Source organism: Colobus angolensis, unplaced genomic scaffold, assembly GCF_000951035.1.
Source record: "Colobus angolensis palliatus isolate OR3802 unplaced genomic scaffold, Cang.pa_1.0 Scaffold218, whole genome shotgun sequence".
Classification (NCBI taxonomy): Eukaryota; Metazoa; Chordata; class Mammalia; order Primates; family Cercopithecidae; genus Colobus; species Colobus angolensis.
Window position 1 is genome coordinate 2,579,534 of NW_012115355.1, and position 27,284 is coordinate 2,606,817.

Genomic DNA, 27,284 nt, shown 5'->3' on the forward strand with positions numbered 1-27,284 from the left:
CTGGGATTACAGGCTTGAGCCACCGCGCCCAGCCCTTAATTTTTTAACATTTACTTTTTTGAATAAAACACCAACTTTGTTTCTTCTAGAAGTTCTGCAACAACAGAAAATGTGTGATAAAAATGCCAGAATTATTATAGTCTTCCTTTAGTTCCTGAATATAATTAAGAAAGAAAATTAACCTGCTAAGTTTTTCCACAATGTTTGAATTTATATGAATTCACCTTCTCTGCAGTGACTAGATAGTAATGTTAATTTGAACATGGATGCAAAGTGTGTGCAGGCTAAAGGACAATTCAGCTATAAAAAGTCCTATTTCAGTAACGCTAGGTATTTCTGGCTTCTCATTTCTAGTAATTTAAAGAAGAAGCCTGCAGACTTTCTTATTATGCCTGTCACATCTGCTGTTATATCTCCATACCTCCGAAATCAGTAGCAATGCCTCTTAGTCCCCAATTGCATCTGGTAGGTGATGATGTAGACCTAGTCATCCAGGATCCAATGATATAGCAACACTTCTTTCCTATTCATAAAGCAGTTTAACATTACTAATAAACAAGAAGTTTTAAAAGGCATATTTTAAACAAAAAGGCAATTTGTTCTTGCAAATAAAAAAATAGATATAATAAAATGCCATATTTCCTTGTTACCATAAAAGAAAAAAGGAAAAATTAGAATTACAATCCTTCCAACCCCAAATGTGTGTATTCCCGTTTTGCATTGTAACATCGATGTTACCATATAAAGTGCGTGTATAAATAGCATAATCCATCCTGTTGCCTCTATATTTTATAACTTTCAATATACACATAAATTTTTAAAATGAAAAAATTTACTTACTTTTAAAAAGAAAATTCATTTGGGATGACTTGGAAGTTTGTTTTATTTTCCATTAAGTTAGTGAAAAGATGAATTGGTTATTTTTCTTACGGCTTCTGAACACATAGTCACATGTCTATTCCTGCCAAGGATTTGCTAATAAAACACAATTATGTGCTAACTTGACTCTTATAAATTCAATACTGAAAGAAAAAATATCAAAAAATAAAACCAAAATGAAACTAATTATCTAAATAAAATACAGTTTACTCAGTTATATTTGAAAATATTTTTAAATTTGAAATATAAAATATTTTTATATGTGAAATACACGTAAAGAGGAGGTACACAGTAGTGACTAAGCATTGATAGTGGTAGAAGTCTGTCATAAACAGCTGGTGTTTTAAACCTCAGCTCCACCACTTATAAACTCTGCAGTCTTGAAGCTTCAAGGCCCTAAAGTTCCCCATTGGAAAAGCAATAATTTTAACAATTGTCATGTAGAGTCAATGAAAAAATTCAAGGATAGTTTCTCCCTTGAGTAAGTGCTGAATAAATACTAGATGTTGACATTATTTTCCTTTTTATAAATTAATCTCAGTTCAAATTTTCTTTACAAACTGAAAAGACTTAACAGAGTTTAGAGTTGTTTACAAGCTAGATGTCTTCCGGAACTTCCCCATCAAATATACAAAAAAAAATAAAAAATAAAAATAAAAATAAATAAAAAACAGGTCTCTGGGGAAGGCTATACCTCTTTATTTTATATTCACAAATAGTGTTGACAGATGATTTATGCCCAGCTAAATCTGAATATTTTACAATTAAATTTCCCAGATAAAATACATCCAATTAAATTTCAATGTCAGAAAAACAAGAAATAATATTTTAATATGACCCAAATACAGCAAAGAACATGCTTACTATAGGTCATATAATTATTCATTGCTTATCTAAAATTTAAATGTAACAGACACTTCTGTACTTTGTTTGCTAAATCAGGCAACCCTTATCCACAATGCAGTTAGCATTTAAGAAAACATTATAAGGAAATATGTTGAACTTGGTTTAAGGCAACCACAAAATTTATTTGACCATAGAATGTTATTTGAAGTTAACATCTATTAGTACATTGATGATCACAAATCTAGAAAGGCTTTTTAATTTCGTGTTTTAATTTTACAGGTGAGAAAACTAAAAGAAGACAATTTACTGAGTTTGTCCTGATAGTAGAGGTTGGATGCTGGTCACCTTATCATCTAGGCTGCATTCCCTCCGTTCTTTTCAAGACAATTTTCTGTTCTTTTTAATTTTATCTTTTTTCACGTAACAGCTCTGAACTAATAAATTCTCCTTATTACAATATACTGATTTGTACATAATTTAGACATCAGTAACTTTTAGCATGTATTATCTTATTCACTTGATTCATATCTACTTTTGAATGATCAACTTTTTAATAGAAATAATTGATTATATAAACTATGAAATTAGTAAATTTTCAACTAACTGTACTTGTTCATATTCAGAAACAAATTGGCTATACCTTATAAATTCTATACCTTATACACAGAAAACATTTAAAAAACAATGAAGTTTGTTATGGAAGCTTGGACAAAGTTGCATCAGAAATCCAACACTATAGTTTGATTTCTATCCACAACCCCTAATACGATAGTGCAAACAAACCAATAAATACACAAGAAAACATACTTTTATCTCAATGGAATTTTTGAAATACAGGAGTGTAAAGGTATGAAATGTGATTGAGAGTGGAGAACATATACTTTCAGGAAAGCTCTCTTTCTTATTTTTCTATTTTAGTAAAAGCTAAATATTTAACATGTAACAAATGTTATACAATATTTTGATGAGACTATTTTCAAACTTGAGGTAATTTTTACTTTGTTTTCAGAATTAATTGTTATGCTATTTAAAAAATATATTATTTGGTTGTAAAGTTTTAAAAAATGGGTTAGATAAAAGTTTCCATCTCAGTCATAGCAGAATAGATTTTTAAAACTGTTTTATAAGGAAAAAAAAACTGTGTAAGTTTCTTCTTGAGGCACTGCTTAAGAATCCCCACACTAATCCAGTTCTTATAATAATTTTGGCAGAGTCAAATGACCTATCCATGCAGTTTGTGTAAAGTCAAAAAAACAAACTTCTATTTAAAGTAGGAGTATATGAGAAGAGCAGAATTTCTTAAATATTGACTTTCACTGTGTGGGTGTTCATATAACATCAGGAAACCACTCGTGGGTAGTCCAGGCAGCATGATGCATTTTTGAAGTCCAGGTTTCCCTTGAAAATGTTTTAAATCCTATGGTGAAGATTAAATCCTTGATCCCTCTTGCACGAGATAAACTCTAGTTTCTCTAGAAGTTCAAGGCCAAAGGCTTACTTAAAATAAAAGGAGTATGATTCTTGAAATAAGCAGTTTTCCAGCCTCACTTTTACTACAATTTCATAGAATGCCTAGTGTTATTTAAGCATGGTAATATTTTTATATGCTTTTCTTTGTAATATTTACTCTTACAAGAGTTCCAGGGCTATGAATAACTATTTTCAAAAAAAATAATATCACAATGAATTTACTTCATTTCCCTAACACATGCAAATATATAGGTAGGTTGGAAATTAATTTAAAATGTTCTGGGAAATAGCATACAGATCTTTAGATGGAAATATGTCTTGTAGCAATAATTTACCATTTAAACATATGTATTATCAATTTTATGTTAGTCTAAAATTTTATTATTCATTTAAAAAGAAGGAAAGATTTTTCTGTTTGCAATAAATCTTTGTTTTCTGAATTTTGAGAAATTTAGTTTTGGTCATTAGCACATTTTTGTCTTTGAAAAATTGTTTTGAAGTAATTGGAATTCATGTGACTAAAGTCTGTGACTAAATTCCAAACTGGCTATAACTAGCCAGCTTTGGAAACAATAAAATACCTGTTATGAATGCAAAATAGAATAAATTAACAGTGAAATTCTAATGAATCAAATTGCTATTAAAACTAATTCATTTAAATATATTTATTATCTATTATGTGGATTTAAAGATCACAAATGCCTACTTTTGTATCATATTATCTATTTATTATTTGCTGTTGTCAAAGTAAGCCCAGTTGCTAAACACTGAAATCTTTTTCAAAATAAGCAAATTATTCATTATATTATAAGATCCAATTATTTAGAGGAAAAATATTGAATGCTTAAAAATGATAGATTGTAGAATGTCTAATTACTGCAATATACTATTAATACTGTTTTAGATATAACTTAATCATAAAAAGAAGGACTTAAAATCAGCAGTGAAATACAGGGTTGCAAGAGTGGGATAATAATCTTTGCAACAAGATTGTGATAAATAACTCAAGTAAAACTGCACTATTTGTAGCAATAACTAGGATATATTAATTTATTAAGTAATCATTTTTAAATACAAAAACACTGTCAAATTCTAATGTTGATAATTTTCGTAAGAAATGACACCAATGGGTAAATATTTCAACAATCATACAACTAAAGAAACTGGTTGTTGATTCCCACAACACTTTGTTTTAAACAAAACTCTGTGTTCAATGTAGTATTGTTAATTCCAGAAATGAAAGTTAAACCATATGCTGACAATAATGATTTATATGTGTAACAAAAATATTGATGTCTCTGAATATAAATCCATGTTTATACTAAAAGTGAGCATGTGTCAGTCAATTCATTCTTTTGTATACAATTTTCCATAGTATCCATGTTTCATAATGATATTATATCCATGTATAATTTTTTAAAGTTAAAAAATGCTTTATACCCAGCTAACCATTTACCTAGTGGTGTTCATATACCTTCTTTATGTTAAAATACCATCCAGTGTATTAAGTGTTAACCATAACAAATAATCACAGAAACCTTGTCGTATCGGCCAGGTATCATCACATAACACTGACCTGTTTTACAAACAATTGAAAGAGAATAGTCTTGGTTGTTTTAGAGGCATGGTGTGTTTGACAAAGAGAGGAGGTAATTTATCCATTTATCCAATGTGTTGTGTTGTGGTGATTTATAGAAATAATTAGATACAAGGAAAGATAGCTGGATTAAGAAGAAATCTTTTCTCTAATAAGGCTTTTATGAGAAATAATTTATGCATTTATGTCAAGAAAGAAAGATGAAAAATCATAACAAGGGAAAAGATGAAAATTATAAGGAAATAAAACAGGAAATTCAAGGAATGAAGTGAAAAAATTGAAATTTTTTTTTTTTTTTTCTTGAGACAGGGTCTCGCCCTGTCACCCAGGCTAGAGTGCAGTGGCACAGTCACTGTTTACTGTATCCTTGATCTCCCTGGCTCAAGCAATTCTCCCACCTTAGCCTCCGGAATAGCTGGGATTACAGGCGCAGGCCGCCACACCTGGCTAATTGCTTTGTATTTTTTTGTAGAGACGGTTTCACCATGTTGCTCAGGCTGGTCTTTCTCTTTTCTTTCTTTCTTCCTTTTTTTTTTTTTTTTTTGTTTAAAGTTCTAGGGTACATGTACACAACATGCAGATTTGTTACATATGTATACATGTGCCATGTTGGTGTGCTGCACCCATTAACTCGTCATTTACATTAGGTGTATCTCCTAATGCTATCCCTCCCCACTCCCTGCACCCCAGGACAGGCCCTGGTGTGTGATGTTCCCCATCCTGTGTCCAAGTGTTCTCATTGTTCAATTCCCACCTACGAGTGAGAATATGCAGTGTTTGTTTTTTTGTCCTTGTGATAGTTTGCTGAGAATGATGGTTTCCAGCTTCGTCCATGTCCCTACAAAGGACACGAACTCATCCCTTCTTATGGCTGCATAGTATTCCATGGTGTATATGTGCCACATTTTCTTAATCCAGTCTATCATTGATGGACATTTGGGTTGGTTCCAAGTCTTTGCTATTGTGAATAGTGCTACAATAAACATACGTGTGCATGTGTCTTTATAGCAGCATGATTTATAATCCTTTGGATATACACCTAGTAATGGGATGGCTGGGTCAAATGGTATTTCTAGTTCAAATACTTGAGGAATCGCCACACTGTCTTCCAAAATGGTTGAACTAGTTTACAGTCCCACCAACAGTGTAAAAGTGTTCCTATTTCTCCACATCCTCTCCAACACCTGTTGTTTCCTGACGTTTGAATGATCGCCATTCTAAGTGGTGTGAGATGGTATCTCATTGTAGTTTTGATTTGCATTTCTCTGATGGCCAGTGATGATGAGCATTTTTTCATGTGTCTGTTGGCTGCATAAATGTCTTCTTTTGAGAAGTGTCTGCTCGTTTGCCCACCTTTTGATGGGGTTGTTTTTTCCTTGTAATTTTTGTTTGTTTGTTTGTTTTGTTTTTTTTGAGACGGAGTCTCGCTCTGCACATAGGCTGGAGTGCAGTGGAGCGATCTCAGCTCACTGCAAGCTCCACCTCCCAGGTTCACGCCATTCTCCTGCCTCAACCTCCCAAGTAACTGGGACTATGAGCTCCTGCCACCATGCCCAGCTAATTTTTTGCATTCTTAGTAGAGACGGGGTTTCACCGTGTTAACCTGGATGGTCTTGATCTCCTGACCTCGTGATCTGCCCGCCTTGGCCTCCCAAAGTGCTGGGATTACAGGCCTGAGCCACTGCACCCGACCTTGACCAGGCTAGTCTTAAATCCCTGACCTCAAGTGATCTTCCTGCCTCGGCCTTCTGAAGTGCTGGGATTACAGGCATGAACCACCCTGCCTGGCTAGAAAAGCTTAAAATGAAATGATGAGTCTATATTTAATATGGAATAAAGAAGTAAAGAAGTGGTCTTAAGCAGATTGACATTTGTGATGGACATTCCATAGGATGACCTCCAGTGAATCATTGTATAATCCTCTCCCCTTGATTGTGGTGGGACCTAAAATTTGATTCTAGCTAAAAGATGACAATGGTGATGGGAATGCCAGTTCCAGGGTTAGGTTATGTCACATTTTGTAATTAGAAGACTTCATTTTAGAATGCTGGAGAGAGCTATTCTCTTGTTAGCCTCCGAGAAGCAAGTTGTCATGTTTTGAGACATTTGGGCGAGATTCACCCATGAGAGGAAACTGTTGTGGCTTCTGGGACATGAGGGTGCTTCCTGAAGAAGTCAGCAGGAGGCCAGGTCCTGGGTTGTATAACAAGGAAATAAATTTTTGCTCATCCCTAAGTGAGCTTGGAGGGATATTTGTCTCAGTTAAACCTTCAGGTGAAAATGTAGCTTCTCTGACTCCTTAATTTCAGCCTTGTGAGACCCTCTACAACAGACCTAGCAAAGCCATGCCTAGACTCCTTACCCACAGAAATCGACATAATAATTGTGTATTCTTAAATCATTAGGTTTATGGCAATTACACAGCAATTGAAAAATAATATGGTATTTTCGTGTAGATGGTTACTTTGTGGGGACATTTAAGTCATTCGTCCACATAGCCTATTTTCCTCTGTGCACATTTACTGTTCAAATTAGAAAGTTCAAAGTTATTTTCTTCTTTCTGACTATTTAGAAGACAACAACCTCCCTGGTGAGTAAACCTTAAGTATAGCAACAGGATATTAAATATATTTGAAGTATATGCACAGCTTGCTGTTGTACTCATTTCATTTTTAGTGTAGTATAGCAAGTTTAACTGCCTGAAGCCAATTAGCCATAATGAGAATTATGGAACTAAACCATAGTGCACTACACTGGAAATTGAATCACTGGGTTTCTTACTGATTTCATGGTTTTTGTTGAAGTACATATAACTTATATTAAAGACTTCTCTTTTTTCCTACCTAAGAAACATTGGTTACCATTATTTGAAACTATATTAAGACTCTGATTAACATATACAAAATTTAATTAATAAAATTACTTACTAAAGAAAAGACAGAAAAAAGTATATGTATATACCAGGTACAGCATAATACTTTCAAGTCTATATACATTGGGGAATGACTAAATCTAGCTGATTATCTTTCCCTAACATAATTATCATTTTTTTGAGGTAAGAACACTTTATATCCAGTCTCAGCATTTTTCAATAATATATTAGTTTATATACAGTTACTACATGATTAGTTGTATATTCAAGAAATCTACCATACAACATGTGACTACATTTAACAAAGTTAGTGTTCATATCTCTTCTCCAAAGAAAAGCTAAAGTTCATTTATGTTATGATGCCTTTATTTAGTTTAACATAAAATACATAAAAAATTCTAAATATATTTCCCTGTGTTTCTTCATAATTATTATATTGGTAATTCAAATTTTAAAACAATTTGAAATACATTATAAATCCCTTAAATAGCTATAACAGAGTACTAAATATAGAATTCTATTAATTTAACATAATAGCATGTAAAACTTTATCACAGCTGCTAATTGTGACATTCAACTCAGTAATTTCAGAAACATGAATGTATTCTCTGATGTATTGTTTTAAATAATGAGACTTTGGTATGAAACTAAAAAATTATTTAGAAAAATTAAATCTAAAGGAACAAAATATACCCCCCCTCCCCCCACACACACACACACCACACATATACAGCTACTCTCATAGAAAACTCACAATTACAAACTGAAATCTCAGGAGCGTCTTCCTCCCGAAGCCACGGGATGTGAACTTAATAGTTGCTTCTGACTTTTCAGATGAAAACTTCAAAACTTCTCATCATGATTTTATTCATTCAACAAAGACATAGCACAACATTGTGCCAGAATGGTTCCAAGCACCTCAACAAGTTGGATCATCAGTCCTTTTAACAATCTTATAGAATTAAATTAGAGTGATTTTTAAGAAAATGTAGTTCTTTGTTCATTTTTAAACATCCACCCATTTTGCTTTGTGATTGCAGTACAGAGTGAACCTGGCTTGAGGAACCTACTCTCTCTAGCTTTTCCTAATTGGAGAGTTTCATGTACTTAGTTTACTGGCAGAATGGAAGGATGTGGTGTTCTGCATAAGTGAAATCCAAATAAAGTTATCTTACTCTAAACAAAGATAATTTTCTGTAAATAACTAGTGGGTTGTGGCTGTAAAATTCCCACATGTATAATAGAAATTGTGTGTGTACAACAGTACATGTCGTTCTCCCAGTTCTCAGTCTGTGATACTGCTCCCACCGTTCTTCACTACTGCAAACATTTACTAATCCAGTTTTGAACATGAACTTTATTTTCTCAAAATATGTTAGTATCTGACTAGAATTTTCTTTGAAGAATAACCAAGTTCAGGCAAGACCTATTGTTCCACCATAGAAATCAGTGCTTGTTTCACTACAAGTTCAGGATACAGTGTCTAAACCACTGTGCCACTGTCTAAGTCATGTTTAAAAGCATAATTTCTGAAAACATTCAGTTTGCTACAATTGATTTTTAGTAACTTTATGTATTGGTTTTTGTTGAAAAATTGAATACAGCTTAATTGATTCTATATCATACCTTGGACACTTCCAATACCCATCAATATTTAAACACCCCTAAGGTTATTTCACCTTAGAGCCTCACATCTGCACACTTCTGTGTTACATCTATCTTTAACAATTTTTTCATCCATTCCAAAACATTTCATACTGATCTTCAGAGTTCCTATTCCACAGTTACATTCTTGTATACACCTGACTTCATATTACGGGATTCTCCCACCTCCTATAGGTCATAAATAAAACTTAGCATTCTGCTTTTGTACTATTAGATTTTAAGGTCTACTTTATGATTATTATTGTGAATGCACATATAAGATTTCTGTATTAGATATATTAATTATTGACTCTTACATAACACTTGTGCCATCTCCTTTTGCCTTCAGTTCTTATTACTTGGCCAAGGTGCTGATAATCATGACATCCTACACATGTCAGAGTCTGTAACACAGACAAAAATATGAAAATATGAAATCTATTTGCTTAGATGAGTGCTGCTCCCCTTCCCACTAAAGAAAAGGAGAAAAATCTTTCCTCCAAAAAAAGAATCATGAGTCATTACTCTAATTTAGAGTGTAAATAAGTACATCCATGGGAACAGTAAATCCCAGGACTCATACCCCTCCTTGAAATTTAAAATATAGCTCTGAAGAGGTAAACCTACATGGAGTTCTCTCTGATTAATCAGCCATAAATTACATTCCAAGACTCATTCTTCTAATTCTGATTTCAAGTTTCATTAAATATTATTAAGAAGGCACTAATAATGCAATGCAGGACAACAAACACACATATGTACACCTACCAGTATACACACACACTTCACAATTGCACAGTTACTTTATATTGAGGCTTCAAAGTTGCCATTTTTATTAGGTCACCATGCCCCGATTTCCTACTGTAATTTCTAGATCATCATTAAACCACCTAAAGATAAACAGTTTCTTCCTTGGAGGGTCATCTTTCTTCATAGCCATTTCACCTCATTCAAATTGTTACTTGTGTCCTTACCCTTTCTACTTCTATTAAAATTTGAAACTATATATAACAAAACTCTTCACCATCTTGGAATAATCTTGAATTCTCTCTCTCTCTCTCTATATATATATATACACACACACACACATATGTGTGTATATATACATATAATAAATACAATGTGTGTGTGTATATATAATCTATAAAAAATCTATGCTTACACTTTTATAATGTTTTCATGTATATGATCCTTCTCTGCACTCCACTTCAGTCCAATTCAGGCACCTATGGATATAGATACTTGCAAGATCTGGTCATCCACTATACTTTTATACCTCTAAAATAATTAATTGTGCCTTCAAATATGTATCTCTTTTATTTATTATCACTTAATTTATCCCATTTGTATTAGTGTGTGTTACTAATCTCTGTGTCCCTTGTCCCCATTATCTTTTCTGACAGGTCACATTATAATAGGCATGACCTGTCAACTTTCTAGCTAATAAAATTCTCTTATCTGTTCCTTGACTATCCCCATGTCTTTTTCCAAAATCTCAATTCAATTTCCATGGTAGGTCCTTATTTTTTCTCAGATTGTTCTTGACAAAGTAGAATATTTATTAAGTGAAAACTATTCATATCAGTGCCATTGCAACATCTATAGTAACAACTGGATTCCACAAAAGCCTCCAAAGTCAGTTCTTATTCATTCTAATAAGGATTTATTTCAAATGAATAATAATTTCCTTAAGATTCCTGCTTTAGTATTTACACCATCATATTTTGCAAACACTCTTGCTTCCTGTAGATATAGAAAAGAAGGTAGTATAATTGCTTGTGTTTCTATCCTGTCAGAGGATGTTGGTGTTTATTTGCTTCTTCAGACATACTGCTAGACTAAATAGCTGATGTTCTTAGTAGTTGCATATGGCCTTGTCCAATTTCTGGTCAATAAAATTTGGGAAGAAGAGATACATGTTACATTCAAGTATGGTTCCTAAAATAAATACCTTACAATATTATATTTCTCTATTCTCTCATCTCCCACCTGGCTGTAGAGGATCCACCAAAAGATACCATATTTCTAGAAGATAGCAGAGAAACCAAAGAAAACATGCTGGGTTTTTGAAATAACACATTTTGCTTTCTTGTTGTTATGCATTACTGTGTAATAAAATATTCATTTTAAATAGTGGCTCCAAACAGCAACAGTTTATTTTATCTCATATTTCTGAATTGACTTGGCAATGCTTTTGCTGTATGTGATGTTAGTTAAAGGGACGGGATGGCTAAACTCTCCAAAATGTCCTAAATTCCAGGGCTGGCATTTGCAGCCAGACGCCAGCTAGGAACTCAGTTGGGCCCATAGACCAAAGGCCTCAATTTTCCTCTACATGGGCCTTTACTTACTACAAGTGTAGGAGCTTGGACTTTCTCACAGCATCCGTTTCTGTGTTCTCAAAACAAGCACTTGATGGCAGGAATAGAAGCTGCAGCACTCTCTCACATTGTGAGAGCCCTGTCTCACATTGTAAACCTTACTCCTGCTCATTTTATTAGTCAAAACAAGTCGCTGGGCAAGGCCAGGTTCAAGAGGAGGGAAAATAAACCCCATATGTCAATGGGTATGTGTCAAAGAAGTTCCAGTCATCTTTATTTCAACACAGTTCACGCTCAGCTTAAAATTTATTTATAATCTTAACACATGTAAAATACATCCATTCTTATCCAAACTCTAATGGTCTCTTCTCATTACAATATGAAAGTTCAGTCTAGATCCAAGTCTAGATTCTTGTTATTTGAATGTCACTAGGCATGGAGGAAGCTCTGTAAGGTCATTCCATATGTGTGGACATGAATTAAAGTAATATATTATTTTCATCCTAAACAGCAAACTTACTAGCAGGTAGTTTTTATTACTAAAATAAATATAGGATTTGGAGTTTCTTACTTCCTTCTTTGTTGGCAGACATTCAACAGCTATTTCATCCTCTGCCTGTTGATATTAGTTAATACTGCAGGGAATAATAAATGCAGAAGTGACAGAATGTGATGTATATGTATATGTATATATATTTGTGTTTGTCTGGGTGTGTGTGTGTGCCTGGTATGGAACAGGTGGATGAATTTTTTAAACAAAGTTAAATGAAAGGTTTGACCATCATGGTAAAGTTTGAGTATAGAATTGAAGGAAGTGAGATAGCAAGCCATGCAGAAATTGGAAAGTGACAGAGGTAGGAAAATTGTTAAGGCCTTTCAACAATCTAGATAAGAAACATTGGTGGCTTAGACCAGAGGATAAACCTGGCAGAGTAAGAAGTGATGAAATTCTGAACATTTTTGAAAATACTGTCCACAGGATTTTCTGATAGATAGTATGGGACAAGGGAGAGGAAGAGGTCAAGGAAGAATGACACCAATAATTTCTCCATGATGAATTTGAAGAATGGGTTGTCATTAACTGACTTGGGAGAAAATCTGCAGGGTAAACAAGTTTTGGTTAAAAGATTAAAATATAAGTTTTTGATATATTAAGCTTCTAATTCTTACTAGATTTCTAATAGAAACTGCCAACACTACTAGACTTTTGGACATTTGATGCTGAAAATTCTGGTCAAATACGGGTGACTACTCAAATAAAATGAGAATTAAGGCTGAATCATTGGCTAAAGCAATATCAAAGTTACCCGAATTCTTGAGAGAGCCGTTTTAGTGGAGTGGTGGAGATAAAAATCTGGTTCGAGTTCATTCACTCAGAATTAAAAGACAAAAACATGAATTTTGACCACTGTTCTATTCACAGCATTAAGAGAGAATTTTGCAGTTTCTGCTGATGCCCTGAAGCAGATTCGTAAATTTTTAATAGCATACCATCACAAAGGAAGTTTTCCCATTGTCTTGTTCATTATAGAACATTTAGATGTGATAATCCAGAGGTATTATCCACATGTGGAGAAACTGAACAAGTTCAAAAAGAAGTTAGAATTATATCCTGATATAGGAAGTGGGAATACATTATGAAATATTCAATCAAAAGACTTGTTCAGAGTAATTCTGATATTTTAAGAAGAATTATCTGAAAATAAAGCTGCCTGATTGAAGGTTAAAAGGCCAAATCCATTATAGGACTTTTCTTTTTAAAATTCTCATTAGCCAAGAATAATTTACACATCTGTACATAGAAACACAAAGTTTTGAATTAAAATGTTAAGAAAAGAAAAAGTAATTTATTTTCTCCATTTACTTTGACAGAAAGAGAATTATATTTCAAGTACTTAGTCCATTATACGAATAGAAACACTAGATACAAGTTAGGTGCTTCTTAAGCTGTAGTAGATGATTCAACATTTTTTAAATTGTTAGAGTTTAGATCCAGAGGTGTTTTTTTTTTTAATTTTTATTTTATTTATTTCATTTTTTTATTTTTTGGTAGAGTCTTGCTCTGTTACCCAGGCTGTAGTGCAGTGGCATGATCTCCACTCACTGCAACCTCCACCTCCTGGGTTCAAGCAAATCTCCTGCCTCAGCCTCTCAAGTAGCTGGGACTACAGGTGAGTGCCACCACACCTGGCTGATTTTTGTATTTTTAGTAGAGATGGATTTTCGCCATGTTGGCTAGGCTGGTCTTGAACTCCTGACCTCAGGTGATCCACTTGCCTCAGCCTCCCAAAGTACTGTGATTACAGGAGTGAGCCACTGCGCCCAGGCACAGAGGTTATTTTTACTGTGGTCTTTTAATTTGGTGAAGTCATGCTCTGATACTCAGTTGTTTTCATATAGTAGGGATTGAAAATGATCAAGGAGGGATGAATTTATACAATCTTTTACAATTTTTGAGGTGGGTACTAGGAGCCTGATATCATGCTGCCTTCCTAGGCTTCTCAAACTTTCCAAGTCCAGAGTTCCTTAGGTCATCCTCCTACTGTAATACTATATGCCTGAAAATGTTCATTGACCATCTTTTCCTGCCTATATGCATTCTTCTTCATCAAAATTGCACTGTAGCTGATTTCAATTAATTGCTAGAAGTTTGGTGATAATTATTATTATTGCTGTTATTATTTTGTGTCTTGTGGAGATGGCTGGGTCTTGCTATGTTGCTCAGACTGGTCTTGAACTCCTGGCCTCAAGTGATACTCCTGCCTTGGCTTTCCAAACTGCTGGTATTATAGGTGTGAGCCACTGTACCCGGCCTACGTTTTAATAAGTGTTAATCTAGGGTAAATAAATGTGTTTCAAGTTAAGTCATTATTTTACAAAGGTCAATTTTATAAAATTAGTTTTATTTTGTTCCAAGGAAAAAAATAGATATCTATACATATTTTATAAATTGGGACAAACATCCCAATGAGAAAATTTGTATAACTTTATTAACATGAAATATTTAATGTCTTTACCATATTTGAATCTCAATAACAGATAGTTTTCTAATATTTCCTTTTGAATTGCTATATATTTCAGTTTATACCATAATAGTGAGCAGTCTTAAACTTGCTAATCCCTTTATTATAAGAAAAGCAAGAGGACAAGCAACTGAAAACAGGCAGTGAATTAATACTAAGCCTAATCATTCCTCGGGAATTTGAATGTTGAAAGATATTACTATTTCCTTCTAAATGAATTACTAATAGATTTTCTACTGACAGAAACTTAGGCCATAGAAAAATGAAAGAATTTCAGCCTGTGGGAAGAAAACAAGGCATTGGTTAAAAAGAGAAATAGGTATTTTTCTAAATTATATGTCTATTTTCTTTAGCAGTATGTCTGGATTGTAGTACTGGATTTGGTTGCCTTGGTTCTCTACATGGTTTTACTCAATAAATTTTGAAGCTATTTCTTCATCTAATTTTTCTTTTAATATTCATTTTCTGGTTGCTGGATGATGTGGGATACAACCATAAAGTAAACACAGTTTTGTCCCTCAAAATATATTGAGAATGAAAATATTTTTAAGTATATAAGTAGATTTACAATACAGTACGTGAAGTAGTATAATAGGAATATGCATAAAAGTTAGATACATAATTCAGATTATGGGTGAGGAGTTATGGGGAGATACATTACGAAAAGGCTTCCCACGTAAAGAGATGACTTGGCTGAGACCTCAAGAACAGGAAACTAGAAGTCCAAGATAAGTGTATGGCCGATGTTTAGGACTGAGATAGAGCATGGCCCATTAAGGGAATGGAGTGTAATTGAATATTGCTGTAGCCCATCATCTGAAAGAACCTAATAGTAAGTATTAAGGTGGGAATAGTAAGCAGGATGAAGATGATTAAAGGTATCTTTGTTAAATCAGGTTAAAAAAAATTTGTTTTGAGACAGGGTCCAGCTCTGCTGCTCAGGGTGGAGTGCAGGAGCACAATCACAACTCACTGTAGCCTCAGCCTTCAGGTTTCAGCAATCCTCCCACCTCAGCCTCCCAAGTAGTTGGGAGGACAGGCACATGCCATCATGCCTGGCTAATTGTTTTACTTTTTGTAGAGATGGAAACTGATTATGTTGCTCAGGCTGGCCTCAAGCTTCTGGGTTCAAAGAGTCCTCCTGCTTCAGCCTCCCAAAGTGCTGAGATTACAGACATGAGCCACCACACATGGCCAAAAACTTTTGTCTTTATCCTAAAAGCAGCACAGCAGGCATATTTTAAGCGGAAGTGTCATGTTAAGCTTGATCATTCTGGATGGATAAATGGTGACATTTTCATAGGAATGATCAAATGAAAAAGCACAGTTTGTTGTCTGGCCTGTATTGAATAATCTCACCTCACTGGCTTAAGTAATATGACATACTATGTGATTTGAGTGATAAATAGTGTGCACCTCTCTCTCTGTCTCATCTATCTAACCATAATATTGGGTGTCTAAAACAGTACCATTAATACCATGCACTGTTCATCTTGGATATTTTTTTAAAAGCCAAGAAAGAGTTAAAGATTGCTTAGCACAGGAATTGCAGGTTTACTGCTTCCACATCAAAGTTATAGTAAGGGATTCTCATTTTACTTGTTCTTGTAGGGAGAGGAAAAGGAGAGAGGGAGGGATTGAACAAAAGAAGTATTCACATGGATCACTCTTATATTTAAGAGGTAGATCTGTACCACAGTTTCATGAAAGAGAACTATCAAGCTTGGGACAAAAAAAAAAAAAATCTCTGTTGTTACTTTATTCTATTATGTGTTGAGATATGGATGGACCCTCTATAAAAGACGTTTTTAAACCTTCATCTCAACCTCATATGTGTTTAGACTGGGGGAGACTGGTAGGAATAAAAAGCAAACAAGGAAGAAATGGAAACTCTTTGAGCATTCAGTTATATTTCAGAGGGCACAGTTGAAAAGAGACTAGTGTGCAACAGTCCCTTTCAGTAAATTACAAAGTACAGTCACCAACAGCAAGAGACGACTAGATGATCAGCCCCTGAAATGACCTCCAGATGCCTTCCATTTTGCTACCTCACTACATGTTAAGAGGATCACATTTCAAGATACATTAATTTATTTATGCTCTGTCATGTTTCCTCAAATATGTGGAATGGCATATCATATGGTAGACATATGGCAAAATGATAAAATATAAATTTAAAGGAAAAGGATCAGAAAATAACATGAATTAAAGAATAATTTCTTGGCCAGGCACGGTGGCTTGCACCTAATCCCAGCTACTACACAGATTTAGGTGGGGGGATCACTTGAGGCCAGGAGTTTGAGATCAGTCTGAGCAACATAGCAAGTCCCTACCCCTAAAACAAAACATTTTTCATTAAAAAAAAAAAAGAGTAAGTTTTAAACTTAAAGATAAAATTGATCACAATTACAGAAAAAACAATTTTGAATTCAATTGCTAAAAAATGCAGCTCAAAATAGGCTTTGATTATTTTGGTAGTCAAAATGAAAATGATAAACCGTCTTTTTAGGTAGTTCTCATTGTTAATAAAGAGGTACTGCGTCAGCTCTCAAAAAAAAAAAAGCCGAAAAAAAAAAAAGAGAAGGCAAGAAAAGGATAATCAAGAGAATTATCTTCTGAATTCTTTCCTTTTCATTTCAGTGTAAATTGTCTTGGGTTGTCTAAGAACAATGCTTTCTCAGGCTCCCTTCACTCCCTCCAGTTGAATAAAGACGCTTTCATCCTATCATTTACATCAAGTTAATTTCACCAGAGTCATAGGCTTAACATTAAGATATCCCTTGTTTTTAGGTTTTGACAATGTCAAAATCATCCTTTTATTCAATTTTATTTAAAATTTCTGAAAAATGGATAGTTCATTACATAAGTCATGTGATAAATAAAACCAGCTTCGGGATTTTATAGCACTTTTAAGGAAAAAAGAAAGGGAAAATCAAAAATACATATATTAGGAATATCATTAAAAGGATAAAAATTTGCATCTTTCATGAACACAAAATATTTCCTGGATAGAAACAAACACAGTTGATCCTGTAGAATTTTCTCAAATAATATTTTTAAAAAATAAATAGAATGATGTATTGCTTAATGACGTGACTATGTTCTGAGGAATGTGTTGCGTGAACACCATAGGAGGTACTTACAAATCCTAGATGGTATAGCCTGCTACACACCTAGACTCTGTGATATAACCTACCTCTCCCAGGCTGCAAGCTTGTACAGCATGTTACTCTACTAAATACTGGAGGCAAATGTGACACAATAAGTGTTTGTGTATCTAAACATATCAAAACATAAACATTATACAGCGGAAATAAGGTATAATGGATTAAAAAATAGTATACCTAAAAAGGACATTTATAATGAATGGAGCTTGCAGTATTGGAAGTTGCTCTGAGTGTCAGTGAATGAGTGGTCAGTGAATGCAAAGTCCAAGAACATTACTGTAAACTACTGTGGACTCTGTAAAAGCTGCATGATTAGACTATGCTAAATGTATTTTTAAATGTTTATTTAACAATAAATTAAACTAGTTTATAAACCTTTTTACTTTATAAACTTTTAAAATCTTCTAACATTTTTGACTCTTTTGTAATATTTAGCTTAAAACACAAACACATTGCACAGCAGTACAAAATTTTTCTTTCTTTATATTCTTATTCTATAAGTTTTTGTTTTTGTTTTTGTTTTTGTTTTTGCTTTTTTTTGAGATGGAGCTTCACTCTTGTTGCCCAGGCTGGAGTGCAATGGCCTAATCTCAGCTCAGTGTAACCTCCGCCTCCTGGATTCAAGTGATTCTCTTGCCTCAGCCTCTTGAGTAACTAGAATTACAGGCACACACCACCATGCCCAGCTAATTTTTGTATTTTTCATAGAGATGAGGTTTCACTATGTCGGCCAGGCTGGTCTCAAACTCCTGACCTCAGGTGTTCCACTCATTTGCCCTCCCAAAGTTCTGGGATTACAGGCGAGAGCTACCACTCCTGGCCTATAAGCTTTTTTTTCTATTTTTAATTTTTTAAATAAACATTTTTGTTAAAAACTAAGGCACAAATACACACATTAACCTAGGCCTGTATACGGTCAGGATCATCAATATCACTGCTTTTCACCTCCACAGCTTGTCCTGCTGAAAGGTCTTTAGGGGCAATAACATGCATGGAATTGTCATCTACTATGATAACCATGCCTTATTCCGGAATACCTCCTGAAGGACCTGCCTGAGGCTGTTTTACAGTTAACTTCTTTTTAATAAGTAGAAGGAGTACACTGTAAATTAATTATAAAATTTTTAATATGGTAAATACACAAACCAGTAGAATAGTTGTTTGCTATCATTACCGAATATTATGTACTGTATGTAATTGTATGTGCTACACTTTTATTTGAGTCACAATTTAGTGGGTCCATTGACACCAGAATCATCACATACACTTGAGTAACATATTTCACTATGATGTTACAATGGCTATATCATCACTAGGTGATATAAATTCTTCAGCATCATTATAATCTAAGGACCATGATTCTATATATGCCCTATCATCAACTGAAACGTCATTATGCTGTGCGTGGCTCCCAATAACCTCCTTGGCATTTACCCAAGTAAACTGAAAACTTACAAAGGCAGAAACCAAGACTTGGGTGATTATAGCATCTTTATTCATAACTACTCAAACTTAGAAATAATCAATATGCCCTTCAGTAGATGAATGAGATGAATACACTGTAGTACATCCAGGCAATGGAATATTATCCAATGCTATCCACAAATGAGCCGTCACGGTTTCTCTCTTATTCTTGCTTGTAGAAAATCTGTTATTCACAGAGAAACCAATGAGTTCTATTAAAATTGGAAATCAGATCTTCTCATGTCTCTTGCTGAAAATTCCACATTGGTTTCCCATTCCATTTTAGAATAACTTCCCAACTCTTTAACAAGGTCTATACTGTCAAACCTGACCTTCTCTCAGTTGATCTCTGAGATCTGATCTTCTGCCACTCTTCCTTTCTCCTACTTAGAACCACACATTCTGGTATTCTAACTTATCATGAGTTATGCCAAACTCTTTTCCATTTCAGTGACCTTGCACTAACAACTCCATTTGTCAGTCATGAGTTTTATGTAACCTTTGTATGTCTGCCTCTTTCATGACATTTAGGCCTCAGTTTAAATATAATCTACTTAGAGATACCATCTTTAATACCCAATATAAAGTGTTAGTCAGTTGTTATCTCTTCTCACTGTAAATATTTACATATTTTCCCCTTACATATTATTAGTTTATATATTTGTTCCTTTCTCTATAATTTTGGCTTCAAAGAGCAGAAACTATCTAATTTATCAATGCATTTGAGATGTAAAACAAAGTGCCAAGTCTGCAGGAAAAAATAAATATGTGTCAAATTGATGAAAGTGGATGTGCATAAACCATTCTTTATAGGGAAACTTAATAGAGCATGGTATTGTAATGGGCAGTGTTTTCATCAAAACTCCCTCAGGAAAAAAAGCTTTCAAAAGGACTTTGCAGCTGCTATTTTGTCTTATTGTGTTTGTTTGCTTTTAAGACAGCAATCCTCAATAGAAGTGGAGGAATAAATACGAAAATGCTCCAGAAAGACTGAAGATAATATGATTTAAGTTATTGGTTACTTAAGCCTGGATTGATGTAAAATATAAGACCTAAAATATATAATCAATCTTTTTAAAAGTTTGTGATCAATAAGCATGACAACTAGATAAAAAGTCCCTCTGCAAAAGTGTATACTCAAATGCAGTGTGTGCTCAGATTTTCATACAATTTCAGCAGGTTCACATTCTATGTAACATACATTTATTATCTTCTTTCACTGAATGATAGAATCTAACAGAATAAGCTCCATATTATTTTATATAATCCCTGGTAAAGGTCATATGCTCTCAAGGTAAAATGTAAAGAAAGTTTTTAAACAGTCACCTTGGGGTTGTATTATCTGTTAGGAGTTATATGTAATCTGTGACATTATCAATTAAACATATACTGTACAAGTAAGCACAAAATTTCTTCAACAAATAGTAAATGTTTTTACTATAAGTACTGCACTAAACTCTGGGGACTAATGAGTAGTATTAAAATGAATCTAAAATAGTTGATTCCTTAAGAATTGTACAATCAATAAGTCAAAATAGACATAGAAACATATAACTCTAATTATTAAACATATATAATAACTGATTTATACAAAGGATATTTTAGTACCATGGTGACTATATTGACTCAACTAGGACCATTGCAGAGAGTGATATTAACTTTTTCTGATATAATTCTTCAATAAACTTAATTTAAAAAATATAAAGGAGAATAATGTACAGAGAGTATAGAATAACGAGTATAAAAATTTTTACAAACATGCTTATCATATACATATGCAAACATTTGAGAATGAATTTTAACATCAAGATAGCAATATATGGACTGGAAGATAGGTCACTCAAATAGTTTAAGTAGGAATGATATAGCAGTGGTGGTTGTATTTTCAATAGCTCATTCTGACTGTATTTTGGGAATGAATTCAAAGTATCCTTGGGACTAGGGGTAGAATACAGAGTCAAATGTAATCATCCTGGTTGAAATGCTTAAGGTCTGAATTAGGTAAGTAGCAGTTGAGATATATGATGCATTAGTTTTCTAGGGTTGCCATAAGAAGGTACCAGATATTGGGTAGCTTCAACAACAGAAATTAATTTTCTCACAATTCTGGAGGCTAGAAGTCCAGTATCATGGTGTTGACTGTAGCAGTTTAATTCTGTGGTCTCTCTGCTTGGCTTGAAGATAGCCATCTTCATCCCATGTCTGCCCGTAGTGCTTATTTGTGCATGTATGTGTCCTAAATCCCTTCTTTTCATAAGGACACTAGTCATAGTAGAATCTGGCTCATCTCAAGGACCCGATTTAACCTACCTACTTCTTTAAAAACCATGTCTCCAAATAGGGTCACATTCCAAGAAAATGGGGAGGGAAGTCACCACAGGAACTTTGGAGCGACACAACTAAGTCCCTAATATATGAAAAAGAACTAATTTAATAAATAATTAAAGGAATTAAGGGAAGATGGAGTAATGGTTTGAGTCTGGACATTTAAAAATGTCGTTATTGCAACCACATTTCTCTCTCTCTTGATTGGTAGGTAGGTAGGTAGGTAGATAGGTAGGTAGGTAGATAGATAGACAGATATATAACATGTAATATTTCCACCAGTCTTTACTTTTTGAGAAATACAACATCAGGGTGAATTATTTCGCTAAAAGCAAGAAATTCTTACTATGAAGCAAGACAGCAAATGCCAAATCAGAATAAAACCAAGAACCAGGAAGAATGACCAAGGTAGTAGTTCTCACCTTGGATGCACATTGGAATCACATGAAGAGTTTCTAAAAATGTATTGATGCCAGGGCTCCACCTCGGCACAATTGACTACCAACCTATTGGGTAAAAACTGAGCCACAGCAGTTTTCAAAATCTCCCCAGAAGATCCCAGGGTGTAGTGAGGATTAAGAGCCACTGGACTGGAGGATCAGTGTAAAGCGAAGAGGAAGTAGAATGATAAGGCAACTGGAGTAAAATTGGAGCTTGTAAGGCCTCATTAGATTTGAGGATGCAACTAGGAATCAACATAGACTGAGCAAGTTCAACGTAAGGGCAGGGTTACAGAAAACAGCGTATGCAACAGAGGTCCTAGTCAGGAAGAACTTCAAAAAATATGCCATTGTTTCTATGACTGTAAACACCGTGCGCCTGTAACCTTAAAACAAATTATATGTTACTGGATGAATCAACCCAAGTCATTTTATTAATGACATGTTTGTATGCACGTGTGTGCATGTGTGTAACAACATGTTAATGTTTGTGATTTTAAAATTGAAGTCCCTTCAAGCATCAAGATAATATTTGTGGCTGGGTGTGGTGGTTCACGTCTGTAATCCCAGCACTTTGGAAGGCCGCAGCGGGCAGATCACAAGGTCAGGAGTTTGAGACCAGCCTGACCAACATGGTGAAACCCCATCTCTGCTAAAAATACAAAAATTAGCCAGGCATGGTAGCACAAGCCTGTAATCACTGCTACTCGGGAGGCTGAGGCAGCAGAATCTCTTGAACCCGGGAAGCAGAGGTCACAGTAAACCAAGATCACGCCACTACACTCTAGCCTGGGCGACAGAGCCTCCGTCTCAAAAAAAAAAAAAAAAAAAAGATAATATTTGCTCCTGCACAATGCACCACATGACAAAAGTCTGTTTGGATATAAACACTGGAAAACTAGGAATTGTAGGGGATTAGCCATCCAAAGCATGGGCTGAGTTTTCAACAAGGGATGTGCACAAAATCACCCCAAAAAAGAGTCAACCCAGGGAAGTCAACTTTCCCAGCAATGTTATTTCTCTTCTTTCTCTGCCCTCCATTTCACCTGGAAGAGTCACAGTTAAGAGTCATCAAGCAATGGAAGAAGTGAGGGAAAAATGGGAAAGCAATCCCACGGCTTCCGCAAAGTCTGACTCCCATGTGCCACAGGCCTAGCTAAGGAAAGAAGAAAACTTCTTGTTCACTGAAGCATAAAGGGCTAATTAAAGATATTGGAACAGAGTTGTAATTACTGAATTGAGTGTGTGTTCTGTAATTTGTGGTGACCATAGGAATTTTGGTTAAACAAAAATAATCCATTAAAGTTATAGGATCTACTTAAGTTTCAAACAGAGAAACAGGAAAAATTATTTTTATTTTTTATTTTATAAGTTAAAAGAGGCACTCCAGGAACAAATTCTTTTTAATTACACCCCATTATAATAAGCAAGGAAAACAAGCACAAGAAGAGATGTGGCCCAATAAGATATTTTTTCCAAAGCACTTGCAGATCAGAGTTGGTTTCTAGTGAACAGATGACACAAATAACATAAGGTGACAAGAATTCCCCTGCAGAAGATAAAACAATACGTTCCTTTTCGATGGCCAATATCATTAAATGCATCAGAATAGTCCCAATTGAGAATCATTGTTATGAAGTCTTCATAGAGTAACTCAATATAAAGGAAGTTGCATTCTGGAAGATAACTTGGGCTCAGAAAAAATTTTTAAAAAAGAAAAATCTTATTTTATTTTAGTTTGGTATCTAGTTAAGGTGGGAGACTCTGGCTGAAGTCAAAAGGTGATGCCATTTGTAGATTGTGTGTGGACCACAGTAACTGGCCACATGTGAACTAATGTATCTCTAATCTTAAAATCAAACTAGAAAACACAGTGAAGGTTCTAAGTCCTGACCCAGAGAAAGCTCAAACAACTATTGAATAAGCTTCTATGAGTGATGTGATTAATTTTTTATGTCAGTGTTACATGGCAAAAGTACAGTATCAATAGTGTTGGCTCTATCAGCTCCTGTCTTCCTCACTTTGGAAGGAGATCTTAACCTCTTTGGACTACATAACCCTGAATTTCTAGACTGTCATGGCTTAAAAAAGCTTCATACAAAAATGATAAAAAAATTAAAAAGAAAAAAGTAAAAATGCAGATTTTCTAACAAGTTTTGTAAATGCAGACTACAGCTATTAGTTCAGTTAAAAAGGAAACAAAATACAAATGTGATTATTTCACAAGATACTGAAGCCTACCATAATAGCTACATAGAGAAACTAGTACCTCTTTAAGTGCTCATTACTCTTTTCCTAGTGTACTTCTAAAACTCTGTGTGTATATATATGTTCTTTTTGCTCTTCTAAAACTGTGTATATACATGTTCACACTATATACTATACTATATACTATATAGACTAGATACTATATATACTGTACAGTTTATAAATTTATTTTAAAAACAAATACTTATTTTCTTTATCCAGTCTAACATTGATAGGCATTTGGATTGGTTCCAAGTCTTTGGTATTGTGAATAGTGCTGCAATAAACGTAAGTGTGCATGTGTCTTTATAGGAGAAGGATTTATAAATCCTTTGGGTGCAGATCCTGTAATGGGATCGCTGGGTCAAATGGTATTTCTAGCTCTAGATCCTTGAGGAATCGCCACACTGTCTTCCACAGTGGTTGAACTAATTTACACTCCCACCAACAGTGTGAAAGTGTTCCTATTTCTCCACGTCCTCTCCAGCATCTGTTGTCTCCTGACTTTTTAAGTATTGCTGTTCTAACTGGCATGAGATGGTATCTCATAGTGTTTTTGATTTGCATTTCTCTAATCACCAGTGATGATGAGTATTTTTTCATGTGTTTGTTGGCTGCCTAAATGTCTTCTTTTGAAAAGTGTCTGTCCATATCCTTCACCCACTTTTTGATTTTTTTTTTCTTGTAAGTTTAAGTTTCTTGTATATTCTGTATATTAGCCCTCTGTCAGATAAATAGATTGCAAAACTTTTCTCCCATTCTGTAGGCTGCCTGTTGACTCGATGATAGTTTCTTTTGCTGTGCAGAAGCTCTTTAGTTTACTTCGATCCTATTTGTCAATTTTGGCTTTTGTTGCAATTGCTTTTGGTGTTTTAGTCTTGAAGTCCTTGTCCATGCCTATGTCCTGAATGGTATTGCCTAGGTTTTCTTCTAGGATTTTTACAGTTTTAGGTCTTACATTTAAATCTTTAAACCATCTTGAGTTAATTTTTGTATAAGGTTTAAGGAAGGGGTCCAGTTTCAGTTTTCTGTGTATGGCTAGCCAGTTTTCCCAGCACCATTTATCAAATGGGGAATCCTTTTCCCATGGCTTGTTTTTGTCAGGTTTATCAAAGATCAGATGGTTGCAGATATGTGGTGTTATTTTTGAGGACTCTGTCCTGTTCCATTGGTCTATATATCTGTTTTGGTACCAGTACCAAGCTGTTTTGGTTATTACCATGGAATACTATGCAGCCATAAAAAAGAATGAGTTCATGTCCTTTACAGGGACAAGGATGAAGCTGGAAACCATCATTTTCAGCAAACTAACATGGGAACAGAAAACCAAACACCCCATATTCTCACTCATAAGTGGGAGTTGAACAATGAGAACACATGGGCACAGGGAGGGGAACATCACACATCAGGGCCTGTCGGGGTTGGGGGACTAGGGGAGGGATAGCATTAGGAGGATGCAAATGTAGATGACAGGTTGATGGGTGCAGCAAACTGCCATGGCACATGTATACCTATGTAACAAACCTGCATGTTCTGTACATATATCCCAGCACTTAAAGTATAATAAAAAATAATAATAAATAAATAAATACTCATTATTTATTTACTTTTAATAGCATTCTCCTTTTTCATTTTTTTTCAGTAAAAAGAGAGAGTATTCTCTCCAGACAAAGGCTTTCAAGCAACAACCGGAGAAGATGCCCTTTGTAGGGATAATGAATATTAATCTAAAATAATTGTTTCTAATACATGGTTTAATTCCATCACATTTCAGTTTCTCTGTTTAGAGGCACACATTGATCTGAATGTAGTCTATTAGAGTGTTACCCTTATGAACCATCATTAATAATTATACACTTTATGGGACTGAACACTTCTGAAAAGAAGCTTATTTGGTCATTCTCTATTATTATGTTCACAATACTCACAGAGGTCATAGAATCCTGTGTTCCCCAACTTCCTTTATTCCCCCTTCTGTCCTCCACATTCTACTTATTTTCTTAAAACATTTCCTTCAGACCTGTGGTTCTGCAGCTCCTACAAATTTGTGTAATAACAGGCTGACACAGGAGCACGTCAGGAAACAGAATAAAGTGGGGAAGACCTCAATGTGCTCCATCGGAAAAGGGATCTGAATTTATATTGCTGAGCCTAAAGTTGAAAAAAAAATGTTTTACTTAAAAATATCATCCTGGCCTTTGAGTTTCCTCACACTAAAAGGCAGGAAATCTTTAGCAAGAACAGGAAAAGAAAGATTAAACGATTATGCAGCTCTGGAAACAAACATGTATACTGAAAAGATAATATTTGTTTTAAAAAGCTAAGAGATTTAATTTAACGACATAACCACACGTGCAAAGTGAGTGCATTCCACAGCATGACTGATCTGTATTTTAAGCACTCTTAACAACTGATTGTTGCATCCAGACTGATCCAGTCCCGACACGTATGAATAATGAAGATAACCAAAATAATTATTGTATTTGCTGCAACTGTTAGCAGCGGTGAATCAGTTTGGATATGCGGCAGCCTCAGTTCTTGCCTCCTCTGAAGAAATTATTCAACCAAGGGACATAAGGCAGATGGAAAAACTGAGGCAAGCTTTAGAGCAGGAGTGAAAGTTTGTTAAAAAGTTTTAGAGCAGGAACCAAAGGAAGTACACTTGGAAGAGAGCCAAGAGGGCAACTTGAGTGATGCAAGTACCTGATTTGACCTTTGACTTGAGATTTTATACAGGAACATTTCGCACATGCAGTGGCCTGCCAGCGCTTGAGAGGGGCCGCATGTGCAATATATTTATTTAAGTTGTATGCAGGCTCACTTTCCTTACCAGTCAAGTGTTCCTAGGGGAAGGTCATACACCAGCTAAACACCAGCAGAGGGAGTCTAATTGAGCTGATTAACACAAGCTGCCTGTGGATTGCAAAACTGAAAGAGCGCACTGTAACACATGCCCACTGGGGCTTCAGGAGCTATAAACACTCAACTC